The sequence below is a fragment of the Camelus dromedarius genome, chromosome 15 (assembly GCF_036321535.1).
Source record: "Camelus dromedarius isolate mCamDro1 chromosome 15, mCamDro1.pat, whole genome shotgun sequence".
NCBI classification, from domain to species: domain Eukaryota; kingdom Metazoa; phylum Chordata; class Mammalia; order Artiodactyla; family Camelidae; genus Camelus; species Camelus dromedarius.
Genome location: NC_087450.1, coordinates 39,906,438 through 39,930,883, shown reverse-complemented (window position 1 = coordinate 39,930,883; position 24,446 = coordinate 39,906,438). Strand labels below are relative to the sequence as shown.

Here is a 24,446-nt window from a genome sequence, read left to right as displayed (position 1 = left end):
ACAGCCCTTTGAGTCTTTCCAATTAGACCTGCTGGCCTTTAAAGCCAAATGTTTAGGGACTCGTCTTCTCAGGACAGGACACCTAGGCTGATGAGAAGCTCTGCAGTTGTAATTATTCTTCCATTTGTGGGCACCACCCAGGGTGTGACTCCACCCATCCTGCTCATCTTGTTGTGGTTCCTTCATTATATCTTTAGTTGTAGAAGATCTTTTCTGATAGGTTCTGGCCTTTTTCATCAATAATTTTTCTGTAAATAGTTGTAATTTTGATGTGCCCGTGGGAGGAAGTGAACTCAGGGTTTTTCTACTCCTCTATCTTGGGAACTCTCTCCTCTCTGTCTTTTGAAACCACTTAAATTGCCATATCTTCCATGAAGCTTCTCTAATTTCATAAGCTTAATGAAGTCTGTTTTTTCTTTCTTACTGACTTCTTGGCATTTAAGTACTCAGCATGCTCCACACTATGTTAAATTTACTTATAAAAATGATTCATTTCTTCTACTGGACCATAAACGTTTTGAAGAAAGAGTCCATGTTTGATTGACCTTGGAAACTTTAATTGAAGTTAGCAGTCTTTGTCTTTTTTATGTTAAGAGGTATGATTCAGAAATAAATTATTACTTTCATTCATTCATTCTCTTCCTCATTTATTTATCTAACATTGAGCACTTACTTTGTCCCAGGATCTCTTCTAGATATTTGTGTCATTAAAGAGCTTTAACTTTGATGAGGAAATGTGTTCTACAGACAAATTAAATATGTAAAGTATACAGTATGTTAGAAGTGATAAGTGCTATGGACAAAAGTGATTGGATTTTTAATGTTCAGTAATAGCGTAATCCACCTGCATTGCCTGAGTAGTCATCCATCCTCAAGCATGGCTTCTGATTGTGCAGCTACCATTACTTGTTAATTAACATTTAGTAAAGAACAATATATGCAAGAGTAACTTTCTTTCAATTTCCTGCCACCAGGGTCACTGCTTCTAAAACAAATCATAGATGGCTGAGCACTTTGGGCTGCAGAGTATTGACCGCTTCAGTCTTCTTATTTTACCTTTGTGACTGAGTTCACTGATTTTCTCAGTTTCCATTTAATGCAATTTGATCTTTTAAAAGGTCCATGATTGGGTTTTTAGTGTCTTTCCTGATGTCAGCAGTTCACCAAGAATTTTCTAATTATATTATACTCCTCCGAAATTGCACATTTATTTCATACTCCTACTCTGTAGAGGGATACACTCTAAACTTAACTTGTCTACCATAGTGACAATATCTAATTAGAAGGAAAACTAAAAAAATTCCAGTTTTGCTTGTATATTTAAAAATTCATGTTTTACTCTTTATCATTCTCTTATCAAATCTTCTTGTATATTTAAAAAATATACTTTTGCTTGTATATTTAAAAATACCATATTTTACTCTCTACTATTCTCTTCTCAAATCCTCCTTGTGCATTAGCCTACAGGAAACACAAATTAAAATTCCGTTGCTGCATATTTTCCCTCTCTAACTGCATTTGCATATAAATGATTTCATTGACTTTAAATTTCTGAAATTACATATAGGTAAATACTAGTGGTGAAAAATTATTAAAATTAAAAGCCAACTGATTTCTATTCAGATATGTTAGACTAAATGGCATGAGGAGAGTTGGACTTAATTTGAGAGATATAAAACTAGTTTAATTTTATATTACATTCAGAAAGATTACCTTAAATGTCTTGTACTTTTTAGTCTCATGTAAGGACTCTAACTATGAACTTCTGTCAATTAGATTTAAAATATTTAAAATTATCTAACATCTATCAATTAGAATTAAAAAATTTTAATTAATCTCATTTTAATTTTAATAAATATTTACCAGAATATTGACTATTAAAAAAAAGAGCTTCAGATGAAAAAAATACTATTTTTCCAGATAAAATAGAAATAAGAACCCTAATATCAATAAACTAACAAGAATCCAAAAGAACACTATAACATAGAAAATTGAAATGTGTTCTCTGTAATTATTTATAACTTTTGGAGCATTCATAAGTTTCCTCATAAAGTGAATTTCCCTGATTCATTGTTTTTGTTTACTTAAGAAATGCTGGTAAAGAGTTTTTTAGAGGCATATGAAAGTTTATTCTCAAAAGCTTTATCAGATTTTTTTCTGAATTAAGAAATAAGAATAATACAGTGTTGTTGATGGTAGTTACTGGATGGATTTCCTTCATCCTTGGCACTCTACATGCAGGTTCCCATTTAACAGACAAGAAAGTTGAGACTCAGGAATGATGAATGATTTGCTTCAGTTCATTTAGCTACTAAGTAGAAGAGCAGGACTTCAACTCCATGTCTGCCTTTCCCTAAGACTTATCTCTTTACTTTGCTCCCTATTTCATCATCATAGAGAGGTCACCTTTGCAAGTCTTTTGATATTTCTATCTTTACCTATTAACATTGTATGAAAAATAAATTGTGTAGTGATAACAGAGTTTCAACTACAATAGTTTGAATAAAAAATAATAGCAATACGCCTCAGATACTATGTACATATATTCATATACTCCTGGAAAGTCAATAATACAGACGTGATTCTAAAACTCCAAAAAGGGAAGCTGAAAACAAACAACTTTGAGAGCACAGATACATAATTAGGAAGTCTGCCCTGGTAAATTGGGAAGGCTTTGCCAGCTGATCTGTAGGAAGTGGGACTTTATTTGACAGAAAATAGGCACCAGTAACTGGTAGCTTCCTTTCTTTTTATCTAGGAATCTCATTCCCTAGTTTATCAGTGACCTAAAGGAGATTGGAATATGTGATTATAAAACTTGAATGTGTACATTCCTAGGAAGAATATCTAGATATATTTTATAATAAAAACTGATCTTGGAAGAATTATCCTGAAAATATGTTCAAAATATGTTCTGATCATTTGTCTTTATTGGGCTCTTTTATTTACATGGTATTTTTCCTTTTAACCAACTTTAAATTGATCTTTTTCTAAACCTTCTCTAAGCAATCATTGACCATAAAATAGTGGGTTTGATGTGCTAGTTTTTACTAACAGGTAGAGAAGCAAACATATTTAACATCGGTTGTTTAAATCATGTATATGCCATGTAAAGTAGTTTTGTATGCTGAGATAGATATAGATATATGCATATATCACACTATGAGATATACTGTCTTTGTTTTAATTCCTGGCATGACTGGCCTAATCAGCTCTTCCCATCTTTATTAATATAGGTCACCAAAGAGATGTATCTCTGAATAGTCAATAAAATGACTGGTCTTGAAATGATAGGTGTGGAACCACCCTCAGTCCAATCAGCTGTGATCAGAGACTGGGATCGCATGATCCAGAGTCAGCTCAGCAGAGACCATGGATAAGGTAGGCGATGACAATGAAATTTAACAGATATAAATATTTACATTTAAATAACAATTTCTCAAATGAAAATGAAGACTTGCCTTGGTAACAGTTCAAATGAAAAACTGGTTTTGTTCATCATAAGATTACTCTGGGCTAAAAATATAACATAGAATGTGCAGAAGGACACTAATCAACTAGTATGTGATCACTAGAGGAAGACTCTATAACATATAGAATATGTGAAATGACTTTATGAACAATAAGAGAGTTGCCTTTCTTTGTTGTCTTATGGAAGACAGAAAACACTAGTGCTGTATTACTACCATGGGCAGGTATAGAGAGGGTGGGTTTCGGAGCAATGTGGGGAAAAATTTTAAATCAGTTAGAAATGTCCTAAAGTAAAGAGCTCTAGTGGTGGTCAAGAAGAGGTCAAATACCTCTCTTCCAAAGAGGCAGGAGAAATTTTTGAATCAAGAGAGAAATTGAACTTGAGCTCGATGCTTCTCCAACTTTAAGAGTCTAAGAAATCAGTTACATTTTTACACTTAAATTCACATACCAACGTAGATCATGCTAGGTGTTTATAAGAACAGATCTCTGAAATTTTCATAATACTGAATTCAAAGTGCTTAATTATTTCTATATATACCCCCTGTTTTCAATGATAAGTTTTTCTGAAAGTCTCATTTTGGAAAGATGCTCTCAACATTTAATTTCTGTTCTACAGAGATTTGTATTCTCATAAGTAAGCAACCTGAGTTCCAAGCAATTCATCAAACTTAGTAAGGACTTTCTTGGGATGGTAGATTTAACCAAGCTGTTAACCTTTGAAACATCTGAATCTGAACAGAAGGAAAATGTCCAATCTGCAGACTGCTTTATTAATATTTGGCTACAATGCTGCTTGATAGAGGCAAAAGTGTACATGTTACCAAACTCAGGTTTAGCTGCTTGCTGCTCAAAAGCCAATGGTCAAGAGGCAAATATTGGTAGAAAGGAGAGTGGCTTTAATCAGAAAGCCAGCAGTCTGAGGAGAAGGTGGGCTTATGTCTGGAGACCAACTCTGAAGATTCTGCTCAGCCAGGAGAGTTTTCAAAGGGGAAAAAAGGGGGAAGACTCTCAGTGAATCATAAAGGCAGGAGGCTGGATTCTGCACCATTCCTCATTGTGTGCAGAATGGCTGACTCCTCCTTCAGGTGTTATCTTGCCCAGGTGATCCGCCTGTGGGGTTGCTTTGAGGGTGTTAGGAGTGGAGAGCTTGTCATTCTTAACTACCTAATTCTTCATTCTTCTTTTAATCTAGAAAGAGAATCAACAGGTTAGGCAAAGCATTGTGTGCATTCAGGAGAGCTTAAAAGTCAGGAGTTTAGGTTACATTGTCTAGGGATCTGATTCATATAATTGGGTTCTTTTAAGGTTAGAGGGGAGCAGAAATGGGCAAACAGGAAAGGGGCAAAAGAGCTGCTCTCATATTCTTTTAAAATAGACTTTGAAATACCATGTGGATATTCTTTATACTCGGTGTGATGTAATACTTTAACATTTCACTTCCAGCTGTGTAGTAGTGTTGGTAAAATAAAAAATAAAGTGTTTAAGTTAATGAGTGAGCATGTGGTAAAGAGTGTCTAATCAGTAATCTTCTGCCCACAGCATTACTGGGTCATAGTAGCAGAAAAGGACCTTTTTATATTACTGAAGTATATTTTAAAATATAATTTTATTTAAAGCAAATTCAAAGCCAGTTGTTCTATAGTGACTAAAACAATAAGACGAAATCTATGCAGGAACAATTGTTACTGTTATTGGGGAAGAAAAAAATTTCCTGTACCCTTCTGAGGAAGATTTCTTTCTGAGTCTCTTGGGCCTTGATTATTTTCAGCTCAAAATAATCCACGTGTCAAAGAGATATTTTGAGGTGGAAAATTTTGTTCCCCTATACACTGCTCATGATAAAGTTTTGAATCCCCAAAATTTTTTGCCCCATCATAAGTCCAAGATAAAGGGGAACATACTTTTTTCTCCATGTAAATGTAGTTTTACCAGATGTAAAAGATAACAGTAAAATGTCTACCACTAGTCTTTAGGGTTAGCCACTCAAAATTACTAAATAAGTGATACCTCATTTTTCCCAGTGTTGTCATGTTTGTGTGAATAAGATTGTAATTAAAAGTTTGCTTGAGTACTCTAGAAACAGAATGGGAAAAATAACCAGTAAGTGGCCTTACATTCTCAATTCATATCCTAACTAGTTCACTGAATGTGATGTCCTTTATAAGTGGGGAATATTTTTTGGTTAAATCAGGATAATATGACCCAGCACGACCATGGGACAGTGGAGCCCTCCAAACACCAAGCTAACCCGAGATCCTCTTTTATGTATACACTTTGTTGATGATAAGAGAGTAGAATTTTGTGTATACATCTTGTGGGTGATAAGAGAGTAGAATTTTCTCTAGTTGGGCAAGAGCATTTTCAGTACAACTATCTTGGGTGTATCACTGGCGCCACTAACATTGCTTCTTGAATCTTCCTTCTGGATCTGAAGCTTGATGATTCTTTTGCTAAGGAGTTAAGTTTTGCTTAACCTAGGAGCCTTTCTGTGACCACACCCTTTCTAGCTATGTCTGGTTTTGTATAATGGCCAAGTCCATTCTGAGTTGCTTCTCTCTCCCACACCTGCCTTGCTGGACTGAAACTGCCACTCAATTATTTCTATTTTCCCTGAACTCTGCCAAACTTACCTTAGATAGATTTAGTCACTGAGAACCTTGTGGCATCTCTAATGTTCATCTTCTCATATGGTACCAAACTTGGAGAACTTTGCCCAACATGCAGCAAATTGATATGAGCAAGAAGGCTAGCTGAACAAGACAGGGATTTTTCTTTTTTTTTTTTTTTTTCCTTTACTACACTGACTTTTAAGAACCAGTGGCTATTGACAACTTTTAACTGAAGATAGAATACAAATATACTACATATAGGTGGCTAGAGTCATAGATAACCACATAGCCATGAATTATAAATACTCATACCAGGCTGAGTAGCAGAACTGCCAAGTGGAATGATGGAAACAATTATGAGGACGATAACACTGGGCAAGATAATGTCAGTGGCAGCTATTGGGGCCAGACAAGAGGAAGAATTGAGTAAGTTAAATTTCAAAAGATTAAGGTATCAAAATGGGGGTAAGCAGTAAACTGTCAGTTAAGTAGGTAATGGAAAGATCAAGACAAGAAGTAACCTCCCAAAAGAAATACCAGATGTGGAAACAGTAAGATCTAAATATTTAAAAGTCATTTGAGATTCCTGAATAATTTTGGAGTATCAGTTTCCCAGAAAAAATTATGACTCACTTTTTTTAAATAATCACATGGTCAACCCTGCACTCAGATGAATTCTATCTGATTAAATAGTGTTAATAATAATAAGTAATATTAATCAATTATTAAATTGATGTTATTCTTAAAATCTGTAAGTTAAACATTCTTCAGTTCTCATATATTACGTATTTCAGTGTCCCTATGCCAGTCAACTTTCAGCAACCCCAAACTCAATATCCGTGTGTGCCAGTATCAGCCCGCACTAGTGGAACTTACTTGTTCTGATCAAATTAGTTCCATACACCTTTGTTGATGGCTATTTGGAATATTGTTGTGAATACTCTTTATCAGCATACCCTGTTGTAAGCTTTTTGAATGTACAATTAAACTTTAATTTCTAACATGTCATTTTAATTTTCCTTTTGGATAAGTCTGTGTTTTGTCAAATATCAGTGATATTTTATCAAGACAACTGGTAGCAGTATTTTTCCATGCCATTTTTCTAGTTACAGAAATCAAATGTAGACTTGGCATCTGCCTACAAAGCTCTACTAAAGAATATTTAGTAAAAATTCTACTTTTAGTGTTTAGAAGAAATTCTACTTTTGACACCAGAACTTACAGTATGTTGTCAATTCTTTAATGAAGATTTCTGGAACCAATCAATGACTTTCCCCTGTAACACTCTCTTCAGGTAACTGCTAAGATTAATAGGTTATATTTAGACAGTTAAATTGCCAACAGAATTACTTCTGTTACGCTGATTTTTTGTGTGTGTGTGTGCCGGAAACTATCCAGGTGATAAAAATTGAGGATGTCTCAAATTAACCAAAAGTTTGTTACATTCACTTCTTTATTAATTTAAAAGACACATAACTTAATAGACTTACCTTAGTGCCCCTTACTTCTTCATATTCCCGCTGCCAAGTTTTGACTGTTCTTTTCTAGCCATTTGACAGTCCATTAGCACTGTCACCAAAAAGGTGGGCAGGGAAGAAAGAGGAGGTGTAAATCCAATCAGTCAGTTTTGCAGTGATGGTGACTGCTTTGGTAGAGAAAGAGTTTTGCACAAATGGTAAAAATGAAAGTTTCAGAGTTTGACCCTAACTGTCCGTAATGCTCTAATCCCTAGTAGTCTCAGTGACTTGGCAAGTTGCACAGCAGTTTAAAGTAGGCTCATGTATCAACTCAGCAGTATCACTGATGATTGCTAACAGGACATGCCTTAGCGTTATCTGAGTAATATCTTGTAGACCACTACCATCATGAAATACTCATACTTTTTCTTTTAAAAATTCTAACAATTTTGCTACTTGCTGTTGTGTTATTTTGCCTTTTAGTAAAATTAGCTCATTTTGTGATTTCTAAGAATCCACCTCATCGTTATAAGGTTGTGGTCACTTGGATGCTTTATTGATTGTGATAAATGGCAGAATAAATAGTGATATTCTGAGAGTCAAGCCCCACAAAAATAAATACATGCAAAATAATATCCATCGACATACTTCAGGCAAAATATCCCTTTTCCCTTTGCAGATGTGTCATACCTCTTTTACATAAAGAAGCTTTTATGAGATTCAATTCCAGTTTTAAATTGTTTAGTTTTTAAAATAACAGTTCTTAATGATATGGCAAATTAAAATTCTTTAATTCTCAAGAATTACTGACATAAATCTTTATATAATTCATATATAACATAACTATAGGATAGAAGAGGAAAATATTTTATTTTCATTTCAAAATATTAAATAAATAAACTTTATACTTTTAAAATATCTGCTTGCTCAGTAAACTTCTACTGTAGATTTTATTAATGAGGCTAATTATTTTTAAAAGTAGCCCACAGCAAGCTATAACTCAAATCTAAGTTGTTTCTGGGCCTTTTTATTTATGTGCAATAATAAATGATACCTAATTTTTTGATGCACAAGGGTCTCTAGCACTGTTTATACCACTTGTTGAAACTGCTAGTTGAGCATGAGATAAGTTCCAAAATTTTACTTTTCCTAACTCTATTTTAGCTTGACCATTGTCTCATCTTTCATCTATTAAGGGAGAGTTTCTTATTAAATAACTATTAGTGATAAAATATAGATTAAAAAGAATGCATTTATTGTCATATCTCCACTATGATAGAGAAGCATATTTCTCAACAAAAGATGTTTTCAAAAAATAAAATCAATCAAAAAGATTAAGCCACTTTATTCAAATTAAAGTTTTCTATGTTAAGACCCATAAGGTGCCTCTGGCTGTTATTGTAGCTCCCAGTTTCCTTGCATAAGATTTACAATGCAAATTTAGAATACCTCTGTCATAAGCCAGGCAATGGATAAACCTTGTCTTTTTAAATGTATCAACAATGTCACTGTCTTGTTTGTTAAAAAAAAAAAAAAAGATTTTTACAAGACATTTCAAAACTAGGAGTAGGTAACCAGACACCTGGGAAATCTACTTCACTTCTATTGAAAAAAAGTTAAGTTGGCTGTTTACCAATTTATTTTAGAAAAATTATTGAAGTGGCTATGTACAAACTGTGTCTTCTCATGTAACTTAGTCACTGCAGTAGAAAGAACCTTTAATTTAGTAGTTAAGGAATTTTTGTAATGTCCTGGATAGCACAACATATAATTTTTGAGACATCTCTCTCTTCAAAAGAGATTTCATAGAGTAGGAGGTATACCATCCCTACAATCAACACACATTTGCTTTAAATATAAGTCAGAATGAGATTTAATGCATCAGTTCCTTTCCTGGTTAACTCCAGTGGTTTAAATGACAAGAACTTTGTGATTCCTTTATTTACCACATAAACACAAATGACCAACTGCAGCCTCAATATTAATTGACTAATGGCTAAACAACTTCCATATGAGACTAAATCTGAAGGTTTCTGTTAACATATTGCAAGATATTGTGGCTCACTTTTAAAGTTTTAGGGAAAAAAAACTTTTATATAAGAATCTTTTTCAGATTCCTTTTATCAATTTTATTTTACTTCACAAGATTCTATTGATACTTTATCTTTCGAGGAAGTCTTATTTTCCTGTGCAACACATATCCAACTTGATAGATGCTTATAACAGGCCTTCTCAAGAAATAACAAAACCTAAACATTTTTTCACAAAATATATTAATAGAGTCATCATTATGAACATACATCAATATGGTTATTATCCTCATGTTTATGCAACTCAACATGACCTTCTGTGTATCTCTATATTTGCATAGTTATTTTGGGAATTGTCTGTGACATTGTCAGTTGGCTGAGAGTCATGCTTTAAACTAGAGTTTAGCAAATTTTGTCTACAAAGAGCTAATTAACAGTACGTACTAGACTTGGAGGCCCTATGGTCTCTGTTAACTACTCAGTTCTGTCATTGTATTTTAAAAGCAGCCTGAGACAATACATAGGCAAATATACGTGGCTGTGTTCCAGTAAAACTTTATCTACAAGAACAGATTGTGGGTCAGATTTGGCCTGTAAGCAATAGTTTGCCAACTCCTTTGAACAATTCCACATTAGACACTAGATATATTCAGCATAGATGTTAGCCTTTACTTGGAACTAAATTATTTGTCTAAAGTTTTCCCAGTATTAAGGTAGCACATTCAAACTCATAATTAATTTGTAGAATAACAGGAATGATTGGTAATGGAGTTGTGCTATAATTACTAAGATTTGTATAGTTTGGAAATGTGTGGTGCCAAAATAAAGTCTGTGGTTACTTTGAGCTCCTTAGATGGAACTGTTAAAGTATAAGCTGTTGGTTATTATTGTTACGGAAACGACAGGCCAGTCAAGAAACAAGCACCACTCGGGGGGGTTGGAGTACTCAGATGTATTACGCAGGCGGGCTCAGAGGGGCTTCTGCTCCGAAGCTCTGAGCACCTCCAAGACGTGCGCATGAGGTTTTATAGGGTAAAGTACAAGCTTGGGGTATTCGGCCAATAGGCATGGAACAACTTTAGCAGCAATATCATCACAAAGATGGAGGCAGGGAGGCAGCAAACTAACATTCCAAAGCCAGATATGTATCTTTGAAAACCCAGCTGGCTAGCAAAAAACATGAACAGCAAAACAACATTAATTAACCTAGATTTACAAGTTAGTCTAGCAGAACTCAGATCAGTATTCCAGTACTTAGATTTGTGAGTTATCTTGTTAGACCAGCCCGGCTTTTCCTTCATATTATTAGTGGTTATTATTTTTGCGAAGAAGGGCATGATTTCCAAAATAAGTATTAGCCTCTTGTATAATTTGAAATTAGAGTATATTGTTAATCTATGCACTTTGAAATTTGAGAGCTTGACAATTTGTACTGGTAGCTCAAAATAGTATCCTGTACAACACGGGTGAGACTAAAGTGATTTCTAAGGTTCCCTTCTAGTCTGATATTTAATGGTTTTATGCAGAGGAGTACATCAAGGTTCTTATCAGATGTGACTGAACTTTGAAAGTGTGTGAAGGGAGGGCAAAGGCTGCTCTCCATTTTTAGAAACTGAGTAGTTATCTCCTTCACATCACGATTATTTTGATACTATTCTAGGGTCTTAATTCAGAATACTTAAATTTTATGAGGATTTTAAGATTGTATTTTCTTTTTTATTTCTTTTTAATTTTTTCTTCATTCTAAATGATTTTGAAACATGTTTATATTTAACTTGTTAGAAAGTATTTATTTTATTTATTTATTTTTTTATACACACTCATTGTCACATTTTTTTCTCTGTGAGTTATCATAACATTTTGTGTATATTTCCCTGTGCTATACAGTGTAGTCTATTCTACAATTTTGAAAAAAGATAATTTCTTTAATTTCTAATTTTTCTTCTTGTTCATCTGGTTGCCAAAATTTATTCTTGTCGTAAGTTTACTTTCTTGACTATTTTGGATGAATTTCATTTTATTTTTTCACTTTATATTTGGAAAATTTCAAACAGAATTAGAAAAAATGCATACTTACAATTGTATTCAACAACAACCAACAATTTCTTTGCAACTTAGTAAATTCCTCTATTTTAGCTTTGGAGGATTTGGAGAATTTTAAAGGATATCTTTGAATCATGTGTTTCACCTGTAAAGGTTTTATTATGTCCAATTGATACAGACATTTTAAAAATCACCACTTTGCCATTAGCAAATATCACAACATTAAAATTTTCTCATTATCACTAATGCACAGACCATATTCACATTTCCTAGATTGCTTTAAAAACAAATCTTTGTATGTTTGTTTGTTTGTAAACATTGGCTTGTTCAAGTCAGGATACAAAAAAATGTTTTAGTATGATACTATTAGTTTTTCAAGCACTTTTTCCCTGAAAAGAGCAGGAAGATGAGAACAGATCAAAATACTCCTTGCAAATTCCTTCTCTAAATATGGCACTAAGGTTACTGATAACACCCATATATAAACATTTATAGTTGAGGAACTGTAAATCTCTGATGAAAAACAGGGATAGGGATTCCAAGATCAGGAGCAAATAAAGTAACTTTTGACAATTTGTACTCTTACAAATCATTGTTGGCTCTTCACCTCCAAAAGTATAGGCCCTAAAGGCTTAATATTCAAGGCCTCAAGAGCTATGCTAAACCTAAGGATCTAGGTGAATTTCATACTTCCTCTGTTATCCTTTAGAATTCCTGCATTTCCTCAAATGGGACTTGATCCAGGTATTCTCTCTGCTTGGACTGCACTGATCTCCCTCCACTTGATGTTCTTTTATGTCTGAGCAAAAAGGCACAGAATTTAAAATCACAGTGATCTCTCCCTGCCTACAGTTTCTCCTAAAATTCAAGAATTCATGAACTTAGAGTAATATACTTTTTCAGCATCTACAAGAATTTCTGACCTGGTGTCCAAAAATTTTGTCACTTAAAAAAAGTAATAATGTAAAAAAGAGGCAAAAAGAGATGGGGATAGAATAGAGAGGTAAATCAGAAAGTTAGTGGTTTTCTGCAGTGAAGCCCATGGGAAAGGTAAAGGAAAACAGGAAATAAACTTAGAATTTGATTCCATCTCTGAAGAAGAGAGACATAACAAAAGTGTGTGGAAGGAATTAGTGGTATTGGCTAAAATGCAGGAAAAGGGGGATGTAGGAATTTTACAAGTCCTGAGGCATGAATACATTAGCATCTCATTGTAACTGCTGGGAGGCAAGCAATTGCAAATTGTCCCCTTAGCAAAGGACAGTGAATGAAGATGCATATTGTACCCGTTAGTATACATTTGAGTGAAATTCCTCATTGTCAGCTTTTTTGAGTCGGATTCCTTGCCATACTCTGAGAGAAGTCCATTTTGAATTGATTGTGTGGGAAGAGCATGTTTAATTTTGTAAGAAACTGGCAAACTGTCTGCCAAAGTGGTTGTACCTTTTGCATTCCCATCAGCAATGAATAAGGAATCATGCTCCTCCACAACTTCACCAGCATTTGATGTTGTCAGTGTTCTCAGTTTTGTCGTTGTAATAGGTGGGTAGTGTTATGCTATTGTTGTTTCAATTTGCATTTCCCTGATGACAGATGATGTGGAGCATCTTTTGTATAGGACTAGGACTAGTATAGGATTTAAAACTGCTGTGGAAAAAAGGTCAGTTTTAACTACAGTACAATTAATCCAGCTGCTTATACTGTAAGTCTTTATTGAAACTGTGGCTGTTACATCCCCAAGAAATTTTTTTTTAAGTTTTTAATTACATGCCCATCAGAATAATGGAAGAGTGATTATCCTTATTGTGTTTAATGACATTGAAACCTCTATTATTCTGTGATTGGAACTGCATAATTATAGATAATTGCTGGTACTATATTGACTATTCAAATATAGCTCTGCAAAAATTACTTTATTTTAATTAAACATGTTTAGGATTTTAAAGTTTAAGTTGCTATTATAACCAAACAAACTCTATTTAAATGCCATAATTGTATGTATTTCTCTAACTCTTGTTAATCAGTTTTTCAGGAAATCAGTTGTTTAACTCTAGATAAACTGACTTTGTTCCACTTAAAAGTCAATTACATAAAATGTAAAAATTGAATGATAGAAACATTTTTTTTTCTAAGACCCAGTTCTACCCAATACTAAAAGCTAACCTACAATTTGTTCTAATAATATTGGTGATACTGCTTTTAGTTCTAGGGGATGATAGCATTAGGTAAATAAAGTACTTCTTAAAGGTTTAATGAAAGTAAAATATGTTAGAAACAATCTGCAATAAATATGACACAATTAGTTCAGAACAGAGTCAAGGGGCATTAACACAGAGAAATAAAAAACCTTTTTATCAAAGATGTCAGTATCTAAGAAAACTTATTGCAGTAGGAATCAGCTATATAACCTAAGCTGGCAGCCTGCACAGAACTCAATCAGTTCCCTTCACACTTCGCAACAGAAGTCACAAAGGCCATTTTCCTTCTACCCTGTTTCCTCTCTCAGTAACACATACTGTATTTGAAATGTACTTATTCTACTTCTCCTAGGCTGAGAAACATCCTTGAAGTGGGTGCAGTGACCCCTTAATGCATGGTCCATTTGTCTGTCTAAGAACCATAGGCACATTTTATGGTGTTGTCATTGACTGTCATTCCTTCTTCCCACATATGACTGCATGGTGGGAATTCTCTCTTGGAACCAAACCTGGGGTCTTTGCTGGGTTACTTTTCATTGGCTTATGTTACTTCCCATCTCCTGAGCAAGTTGAACTTGAGTGCACAAACTTAAGTGAAAAAACACAGTGTGGAATTTTCAAGTACTCCATTTATAGCCAATCTAACCCATCCCAAGGCACCTAGGAGTCTCCTGCACTGCAGAATGATGGCACTTTGCATACACTGGGTCTGCATTTCATAAGCAATGAAATGTCACAGACAGAAATAGAGAGAAATGTGAGGAGTTGAGTGAGTATAATGGAAAGAGATTCAGACTCTGGACTCAGTCTATCTTTAATTCCAAAGCCTATGCTCATCAAGTTGGTAATACAATTGTCTTTTAATATTCAGTTCACATAATCAACTATTTGAATCTAAAGACAGGCTGTGGCATTGGTAGGCATACTGTTGAGAAACACTGATAAAAATATGTATCCAAATCTGAGCTCATTTTCTTCCTGACCATGACAACTTTCAGTCTAAATTCCTTTGTTTTGCTTGTTTGTTTGCTTCTCTTTTTTGTGTGTATCTGTTTGTGTGTTTCGTTTGCTATAAAAGGCATTAACATTTTCTAGTTATCCAGGCATGGTATTGTCTTGGGCTCCTCCCTTTTTCTATTCTCTCTCCCACTCTCTTCTTTCCATACTCTCTAGAAATCTTACTGTTCATTCTTCTCTAAAAGTATATTTCTGTTTTTATTTCTAATGTTAGGCCATCCTTCTGATTTGCTTTGCCTTTTAAACACATGTCTACCTGTCCCTTTTTTTTTTTTTTCCTGCTTTAAGGCCCAACTCAAAGGCTACTTTCAAATAGGAATATTTCTTGATGACCCACACCTAAATGTTAAGATGTTTAAACTTTCTGGTCCTCTCTTATAGCAGATACTCTATTTTGCCTTAGTTGTTTATGTGCTTGTAATTTTATCCTACTAATTAGAAAGTTCTTTGTGATAAGTCACACTAGGCATGATATATATTACAAGTAACATCACATTCAGTTCTACAGCTGATAAGATGAGGAGATGTAATATTTTCTTTTAATATTTTAAGTATGGGACATGTCTAAGCTAACAGAAATTTTCATCTGTAATTTATATTAATCTTCAAAGAACACAAAGATATGATGACAATTTTTATATGTAACTACTTACCATTTAAATACTGGATTAATTGTGAGGTATAACATTTGTAGGAGATGATAATGAAAACAGAATTCTTTCCTATTAATGAAGCTCAAGTAGAAAAGTGTCTACAAGTATTTCAATTCAACCCTTCATAATCAGATATGTTTGTTATAAACAGACTATTTAAAATATGGGAATTTAAATAATGTGACTAAATCCCAGTTTTGGAGCAAAATCTTCTAGATTTCAATTCTAGGAGCTAAAGAAAAAATAGTAGAAGAAAGCCTAAAGAAATAAATTTCTTCCTTAACTTTTGATTAATAACCCCATATAATTTACTTTGGATTTACTGATAATACGGACACAGTGGGAGTGAGTAAATTGGCCAGGTTTTCTATAGCATGTGAAAACAATAGTATTATGCGATCAATTTTTTCACAATCCTGTTTCTTGGGAGAAGGAAGTTAGTGTGTGGTAGGAAAATGGCTCCTGTCCAAATTATGTCTCATTAAAAAGAGAGAGGGAGAGAAAAGCAAGAAAAGTATTAGAAACACTTTTAACTCCTGGAAATCAGAAATGAAAGCTTAACAAGTATGGAAAAAACAGGAGTGAATATCAGATTTTTGATCATAGTTTTAGAATCCTTATATGTGACTTAACAGCTATACTTGGTTACATTATAAACTAATTTCAGAATATTTGATAATGCTGGAAATAGTAGGCATTTTTTGTATTTACTATAGTACATAAAATATATATATGCACTTTCTCATAGTTTCTGACAACACCTTGTATAATATGTGCATAAAAATTCTTTGGCTCAAAAGAGGTTTTTTTCCCCATTGTTTTGTATTCTATGGCTTTGACTTTCAAGAACTTTTCATGTCAGTCAGTTCAGTATTTTGAAACACTTAAACTACCTCTAGTGGAATGGAAAGTAAACATCATTCTTCTATGGATTTACATAAAGTTCTAATGAAAACACATCTTCAACTCTCTAGGAGTAGATAAGACTATAGATATAGCACATTTTATCAGGGAGGGAAAAAAATGACAAGTCTAAAACAATAGTTCTCAATATATGATCTGTAGAAACCTTGGAATCCTTAAGACAATTTTATAAAGTCTGTAAGTTGAACACCTTTTTTAAAATAATGTAATTTTTTATTTTTTTTTTTACTATGTTAACATTGTACTTTATTATACAAAAATCAATGGTGGGTAAGACTGTTGGTGCCTTAGAATGAATAAGGGCAGTAGCACCAAGCTACACTAGTAATTATGGTGTTCTTCACTGCCACGAAATTAACAGCACACACAAAAATGCCAGTTTCACTTAAAAAATAAGTAAACTAATTAGTTTTACTTAATCTCAACCCTCGGATGCATATCTTATTAGAATTTTATATGATACAATTGGAAGCATATATAAATATTTCTAATGTAAACCAAAGTATAATGCTGTGTAGAGACACAGTGTGGAATTGTTTAGTTTGCAGGCTGAACTAGTCACTTTTTTTCATGGAGTGATCTGTTTTTTCTCTGGAATACCTGATAGACAAACTTTGATTATTTAAACTTGAGTATTTGACAGATATTCTCTCAAAAGTGAAGGAACTGAGCCTGTCATTTCAAGGTAAACAATTAACAGTATTTGTTGGCAGTGATCAAATTTGAACTTTCAAAGGAGAAATTGAAATTTTGGAAAACTTGCATTTATCATTAAGAGCTTAAGATCATCTTAATACTGGAAGAATTTTGTGATGAGATTGGTTATGATTGTAAACTAATGCAATATTAGCTATATTATTGTGCAGTAAAGAGTTAATTCAGCAGGCTTGGGTTGTTCAAATTCTCTACATTCCAAAGAAAGAAATGGTCCTTCACTAGCTCATGGTAGATAACACCTGAACCTTGTAATATTTTGTAGCATGTCTTATCTCTTAAACCATATTTCCCAACTTCAACTCCAAGCCTTGACTATATACCACAGTCTCTTTCTTTTGATTCTTGCCTGGCAGGGAAACCCCTTAAGATGGTTAATAGTTAGTTGAATCAAGCCTAGCTAAGTTCTTTAGGTCCACATGGCCCTGGATACAAATGTGCCCTTAACATGTGTCTTAGCTCAGGATGCATAACAAAATACTACTGACTGGGTGGCTTAAACAGCAAAAATTTGTTTCTCACAGTTCTGGAAGCTGAGAAGTCCAAAATCAAGATGCCAGGCAATTCACTTCCCTGGTGAGGGCTCTGTTCCTAGCTCACAAACATCCTCCTTCTTGCAGTGTCCTCATATGACAGATAGAGCTCTGGTCTTTTCCTCTCCTTTAAGGACACTAATCCCATCATGGAGGCCCCGACCCTCATGACCTCATTTAAACCCAGTTATCACTGAAGGCTCCACTCCCAAAACTATCACACTGGGGTGTTAGGGCTTCAACATATGAATTTGGAGGAGACACAACCATTCAGTTCATAACAACATGGCAGTTGATGTGAGTGCAAACAGCTCCACTGCTTCCCAAGACTGGGAATACCAAAGCTCTCTTGTTTCTCATCCTCACAGATGCTCCCTATCTCCCAGCTCATTCTCTGGGAGGCCCCCTCTTTTAGGGAAGTATTCCTAAGGAGGAGAAAAAGAAAAGCCTTTAAGCCTTAGACTCAGGACTGCTATTATTCCCTCTCTTACTCTTCTCAGTTGTCTTTGTAGAGACTAGAAATGAGGTAAGGAAAGGAAGAGGTGGAGATGGTTAGGTTTAGCAGAGTGGTTTCTGCTAGCATTTAGGGAATCTATGAGGAGGTGTCTGGCTCAAAATGTGTACAGCTCCCTTTAGATTAGAAAGTGCTTAGGGCCTCTTTGTCCCTGCCTTTGGATCTCACCAGCCAATTCCCTTGAAGTATCACTCAACATTCTGTTACGTATGTAGGTAACTGAGTAGATACTCCAAAATCATCTGTGGATTTTGAATTGTTATTATATGCATAGCATGGTGTGTGTGTGTGTTAAGAAAATCTCTTAACAGGAATATTTTGTAGGAAGCTAAGGAAAAGAAAACATCTATCAGAGAAACATTTAGAGCAATTTTGGCAGCTCAAACTAGATTGCTGATAGGCTTAAACTTTTCCAAAGAGAAAATACCACTTTCTAGGTCAGTTTAACCAACAGAATATAGAACATCTACAAAAGGAATAAGCTGTAGTTTTGCCTCAAGAAGCTTGCTTTTCAGTGGAAAGACATATATGTAATTAGTCTACCCTGTTGAAGTATGTTACATAAGTTAAAACAGAGAAATTGTGGAAAAGTACAGGAGGGAGGAATGGTTCCAGCTGTCAGGCCAGGGGAAGACTTTGACTAAGAAGTTTAAGGTGGAGGGAAAAAGAGAATTTTGGCCAGGGAAATACAGTGATTGGGTTATAACTGAATAGGAAGTAAAAGGAAACTATGAACCTCTAGGGGAAACATATGAAGGCACATATTGGGAAAATACATACTCCAGGATCAATACTGTACAGTGAAGAAGAGTTAGGGAGATGGGATGGGGTGTGCTTTGTTGGAGGGTAAGCGTGGCAAGTAGCATGCGTTAGACTGACACCACACTGATGGAGAAAACCTCCCTGCCATCTGAGGGAAGAAAATCACTGTGACTTAAATTACTTAATAATAAACAGAGTTATTTTTATCAACATTAGTAACAGTTATATACCACATCAAAAAATGTAACACTAATACTATATACAATTCAATTCTTAAAATTGTTGCCATGAACTCTGGCCTTTCAGGCTTTTTTTTTTTTTTTTTTTTTCCTTTTAAAAAAGGCAGGAATGACTCAGCAAGTTATTTTGTAATTATAAATTGTAAACTCATGTGGCACTTATTTTCACAGATATTCTGAGTATCTGTTACTTTATTTTGCTTCCCCAAGAATGCAAATTTTGTTTACTGTATTGTGAAAGCCAACTAGTAGAATTAAAAACAACAATTCTAAATAGAAAACAGAAATTGACACAATCCAGATTTATTAACTACGGCTCTAAAAGTATCAAACAGCATTATCAGTTTCCAAAATAAATAATGCTCTAAGTTTGTGTTAAAGCACCTTTTTGCCTCACATATCAAGTTTAACCTCTGTTATCAGGCTCAATTCCTATCACTCTGGACTTGGGAAGGATGAATAAAGGTCACCAAATTTGTTTAAGAATGATGAATGATAGTCATCTGAAGAAGGTTGGGTGGAGGTTGTGCAGGGCACTGGGAAAAGTGGGGGCATAAGGAGAGTCCTCGGTGGTGGTGGCCACCAACCAGGCTTCCTAAATGAAAGGAAGGTTGATCCTTGAGGAATAGTTTCAGCAAAACTGGAACAGACTGGGACAATATGAAGTCCATCCTGAGAATCCAGAAAGTACATGTGAGGAAAGGGCTGCAGGTCAGGGTAGCTTCTTGGCAGGGTTTCTATGATCTGCCTCAAACTGAATACCAAGTAACCTCACCTTCCAGTAAAAAATAAAAAATAAAATAAAACAATATGAAAATAAAAACTCAACTCCTCACCAATCACTAATTGCAGAATAACCAAAAAACCTTATCTTCTAAGCTGTCTCTGTCAATACACTGGAGAAATAGAAACCACCTCACAAATTAAAGGAGAAATTTTCATATTCTCCATCCTGAGTTCTTTAATTACATTTATGTGATGGTTGTTTAAAATATTTATAAAGTCCCTACAAACAATTTTGGACTCCAGGGGGTAAAATAAATTGAAATAGATCTTGCTTTCTCCTGCTTATATTTGAAACCTCTTTATAGATTTATTATTTTTTATGTTACTTATAATGTTACTTATTATTTATTAACAGCAAGAATTCTAGCACAGTGTCAAAATAAATAATGTTCCAAGTTTGTGTTAAGTACGTTTTTTGCCTCAGATATCAAGTTAAGATATGAAGTGTCTGGGATATTGCAGATAATATTCCATTGCAGACATTTATTAAATTTTCATCCTTTTCTCTTTTGTATGTATCTTCAGCTGCCAAGGTTTTCAGGGATGTCCAAAGTACTAGACATGGAAAAGAAAAAAGTATAGTCCTAATCCACCAGGGAGTTTCTTCTCCTACTAGACATAGGAGGTGATAATCTTCACATGTCAGAGGCACACAGGAATGAAGCGTGACTGTCCTCAGCATTAGCAAAATGGCAGCCAACCCAGAAATTGAGTAAATTCATGCAAACTTACTAAACTGAACAGGTAGATCTTTTTCTCCCCCTCCAAGTGAAATAGTAGTTGACCCACTGTACTGACCTACTTTAATCTGAGATAAACAATCCAGTTACCAGTCTACTGAAAACTTCCTTGAGAAATGGGAAGCTTTGTCTGTCTTCTTTATCAGAATCACTCTTATCACATATAAATATGTACTGAGAGAAGAATGTAACCCAATTTCATAGGTACACTTTTTTTTTTTTTAGCATTCTAAGCAAATAGGAAATAGAACTAAAACATTTGCTGTTTTAGAAATGTGATAGGAGCTTATTATAATAAAAGTTATTACTAGGTAAACTTGGCTGGATCATAAACATGCCTATAAAATATAATTTCAAAGTAATATATTCTACTATAAGTAGTACACTTATATAAATCTGTAGGACTACTATCTCCAAGATAATTGTGTTCAACCTGAGCTTCCTAATTAGTGTCATAATACATTTTTGTTCTCTTGTACACTTTTTTTTTTTTTTTTTGCAGTTAGAACATTGTAGAGAATTGAGACTCTAGGAAATATCTCCTTTTTAATAAATGCTGAATGGCTTTCAGATTCATAGTTAACATCTGTTACCCATAATTAATTGTCATCATTAATGAAAACAAGTGCACTATTAGCACAAGGTAATCCAGTCCAGTGCATTTTACAGAGAAGCTGGGTGAATTGAGGTGTTTTCATTTGGTCATCTTTCTCAGTATAAAATATTTCAAAATATTCTCTGAGTGCTGAAAGAGTTCCTCCTCAGAGTGTCTAACTTCTACTGGACCACCGTACTTCTCTCAGTCCCTTGTGGTAACTGACTTTGAAGAGAACAGGTGTCTACAGTGGTTTAAGCAGCTTCAATAGAATTTTTTTTCCTTTGCGCTGGTAAGTGCACTTACTTGAGGTTTGTCTTTTTCACTGAGGACCATTTGAAAGTTCAGAGGTAACAGAACTACTTAAAGACAGGAATTAAATGTAGTAACCTTAATTCATCTTTTCTTTGGAACTTTCACCTCATTTAATCTGCATCCTGTTTTTAAAATTAATAAACATTATGTGTTTTTTAAAAAAGCATTGAGAAAGATTGATAGTGAAGAAAATAGAATGGAGGTAGCTACTGTGAAAACAATTTTTTTATACTACTTTGTTTTTGCCACCTTGCTGATATATTTTTAAATAGTTAACAAGGCTAGATGTGCTGCTCAGTAGTTCTGATTTAATATTTCTGATACAATTGTTTTCATTGGGAAGGCATAGCTTAAAGATGCCAATAGGACCTGCAAATAAAAATAGAATGAAAAGAGGATGAGGGGAAGGAAGAGGTGGGGGGGGGGGGTAGGGAAAGAAGAAGAACAGCAACACAAAAACATTTGAAAAATCTCATGAATTAAAGTTAAACCTTAAAGTTTCATTGCTTTTTTTTTTTTTTTTTCAAAAGGAGTAAAAATGATATTCAGCTGTTGTAAGCACCTCTCACTGGCATTGTTTCCTCAGGAAGTTGGGAGTGAGACTAACCAAACCTGGCAAAATTGAGTTGATTTGTTAGAATTGTAGAGGGACCAGAGAAAACCAACATGCATAATAAAAAGAAAAGCATTTAATAGGAGGAGAGATTAAAGAAATGTTAGTAAGGCTAGAAGCACAAAAAAGGGTAACTGTGTTAGACTGGATCCTCTAAGAGCTGATGCCCAGAAAGGATTAAACATACAAACATTTCATTAAGTGAAGCTTCCAGAGAAAATATGAAAGGAGCCCAAGAAGGCTGGAAGAGCTTTTAGATCATACTGCATGTCTGACCCTGAGTGAAGGAGAGGGAAAGAAAGTTGAGTGCAAACAGTCTAAGGAATGTTTGGCAAGGTTGTCAGGTTATCCTCAAGCCAGAGTCAGATATCAGATGTCCCATATCTCCTAGGTGTTCTAGCATCATACCTGCCTTGGCATCCCTGGCCACTGTCAGTTGATTGTTCTGTGCCTTTTCCATGATGGGTATTTTCCAATGGATGTTGACATGTGATACAGAAATCTTCACATTTGATGGTCACTCAAATATGTCAATTCATCTTTCTCTTCTCCAGGTCCCTGAAAGTCTCTGATCTTTCAGGCCTTTTGCTTCTGTGACCTAACTAGATGGTCAGGTCATTAGCCACTACCCAGAAATCTCTCTCTTCTCACCTTGGACCACTTCTCTTTCCACAGGTTTACCATAAGTCATTTCCTCAGTTCCCAAATTAATAAATAAAATGGATCTGGACTTTAGTCATCATTCCACCTGTCCCCTCTATGTCCTCATTCGGATAGTGAGTCAGGATGGGATCAAGATAAACTCAGATTCTGAGTCCATAAGTCCTCAAAATGTTTGGTTATTCCACCTTTCTTCAGTGTCATCCAATAAATAGGTACCTTTGTGGAGAGACTGGTGAATTGTTATGGTATAAGCTTGTCATACGTGTTACATGTGGACTTTCTCCTAGTGACTTGAGCATCTTTTTAGTTTTGGTCTGTATCTGGGAATTGAACAAGGGATAGTGGCTTTCTATTGGGTGATCACGTTCCCTCACCTTAAGCACCTTGTTACGTTCCTGTTCAGATTTATTCCTAAGTATTTAATTTTTTTTGGGTGCAATTTAAAAAGGGATTGTTTCTTTGCTTTCCTTTTCTAATATTTCACTGTTAGTGTAAAGAAATGCAACTGATTTCTGTATGTTAATCTTGTATCCAGCTCCCTGCCGTATTCTTTTATCAGCTCTAGTAGTTTTTGTGTGGAGCTCTTAGGGTTTTCCATATGTAGTATCATGTCATCCAAATATAGTGACAATTTTACCTCTTTTCTTCCAATTTGGATCCCTTTTATTTCTTTTTCTGGCCTGATTGCTGTAGCTAGGACTTACAAGACTATGTTGAATAGAAATGGTAAGAGTGGGCATCCTTGTCTTGTTCCAGATTTTAGTGAGAAGGCTTTCAGTTTTTCACCATTGAGTATAATGCTGGCTGTGGGTTTGTCATAAATAGCTTTTATTTTATTGAGGTATGTTATCTCTGTACCCACCATCAGTGAAATTTAGCAAATATGCTGCCATTTTGTGTCGGGGCTATCTGCCCCTCACTTATCAACCAGGATGGGGTCCTTTTTCCTCTATCAGTCAGTGGATGATCTAGTCCTAAGTCCCCATTTTACTGCCTATTTTCTGGAACCACTCATAGCCACTTGTGTTAGTCCAGATCCTCTGAGAAGCAGATACCAAGATGGGATTAAATATGCAAGGATTTTACTAGGGGGAAACTCTGTGAGAGGAAATGGGGAGGCAGCTCAAGGAGGCTGGAAGAACCTTGAGGACACAAAGTAAATCGGACCAAGTGTAGGAGAGAAGGTAGGAAAGGTGAGCAGAAGTGCCCCAGTCGGCTGTACCGTCCACTGTAGTTTCAGCAAGTTTGTCAGCAAGCCCTCAAGTAAAAGACCCATGTCTCCCAGCACTGGACCTGCTTCAGTGTCCCTGCCATGCTTTGGCTGGGAGCAGTTTCTGCCATGCTATGTGACCTGGGCCCAAATGTGTTAATGGATTTCAGAGCAAGAGCTGTCCACTTTTGATCCCTGTTGTTGAAGGTCTGCAATTTCCATTCTCACTGCCACCCCAACTATGAAAGGCAGAGGAAAGATATCTTTAAGACTGGTCCCTATTCTGATGTCCATACTTACGGAAATCAAAACAAGAGGGGATTTTTTTTCTACTGCAAGGGAAACCACTGTAAGGAA

At 34.9% G+C, this 24,446-nt stretch overlaps 1 long non-coding RNA gene across 1 annotated transcript in view; it reads left to right on the top strand.

Moving 5' to 3' along the window:
* Positions 1-3,252: 3,252 nt before the first annotated feature.
* LOC135322977 (uncharacterized) overlaps positions 3,253-24,446 on the top strand; it is a 337,647-nt gene continuing 316,453 nt past the window's right edge. The window contains exon 1 of the long non-coding RNA XR_010384038.1: positions 3,253-3,381. This is a non-coding gene — a long non-coding RNA (uncharacterized LOC135322977). The remainder of the gene's footprint in view (positions 3,382-24,446) is intronic.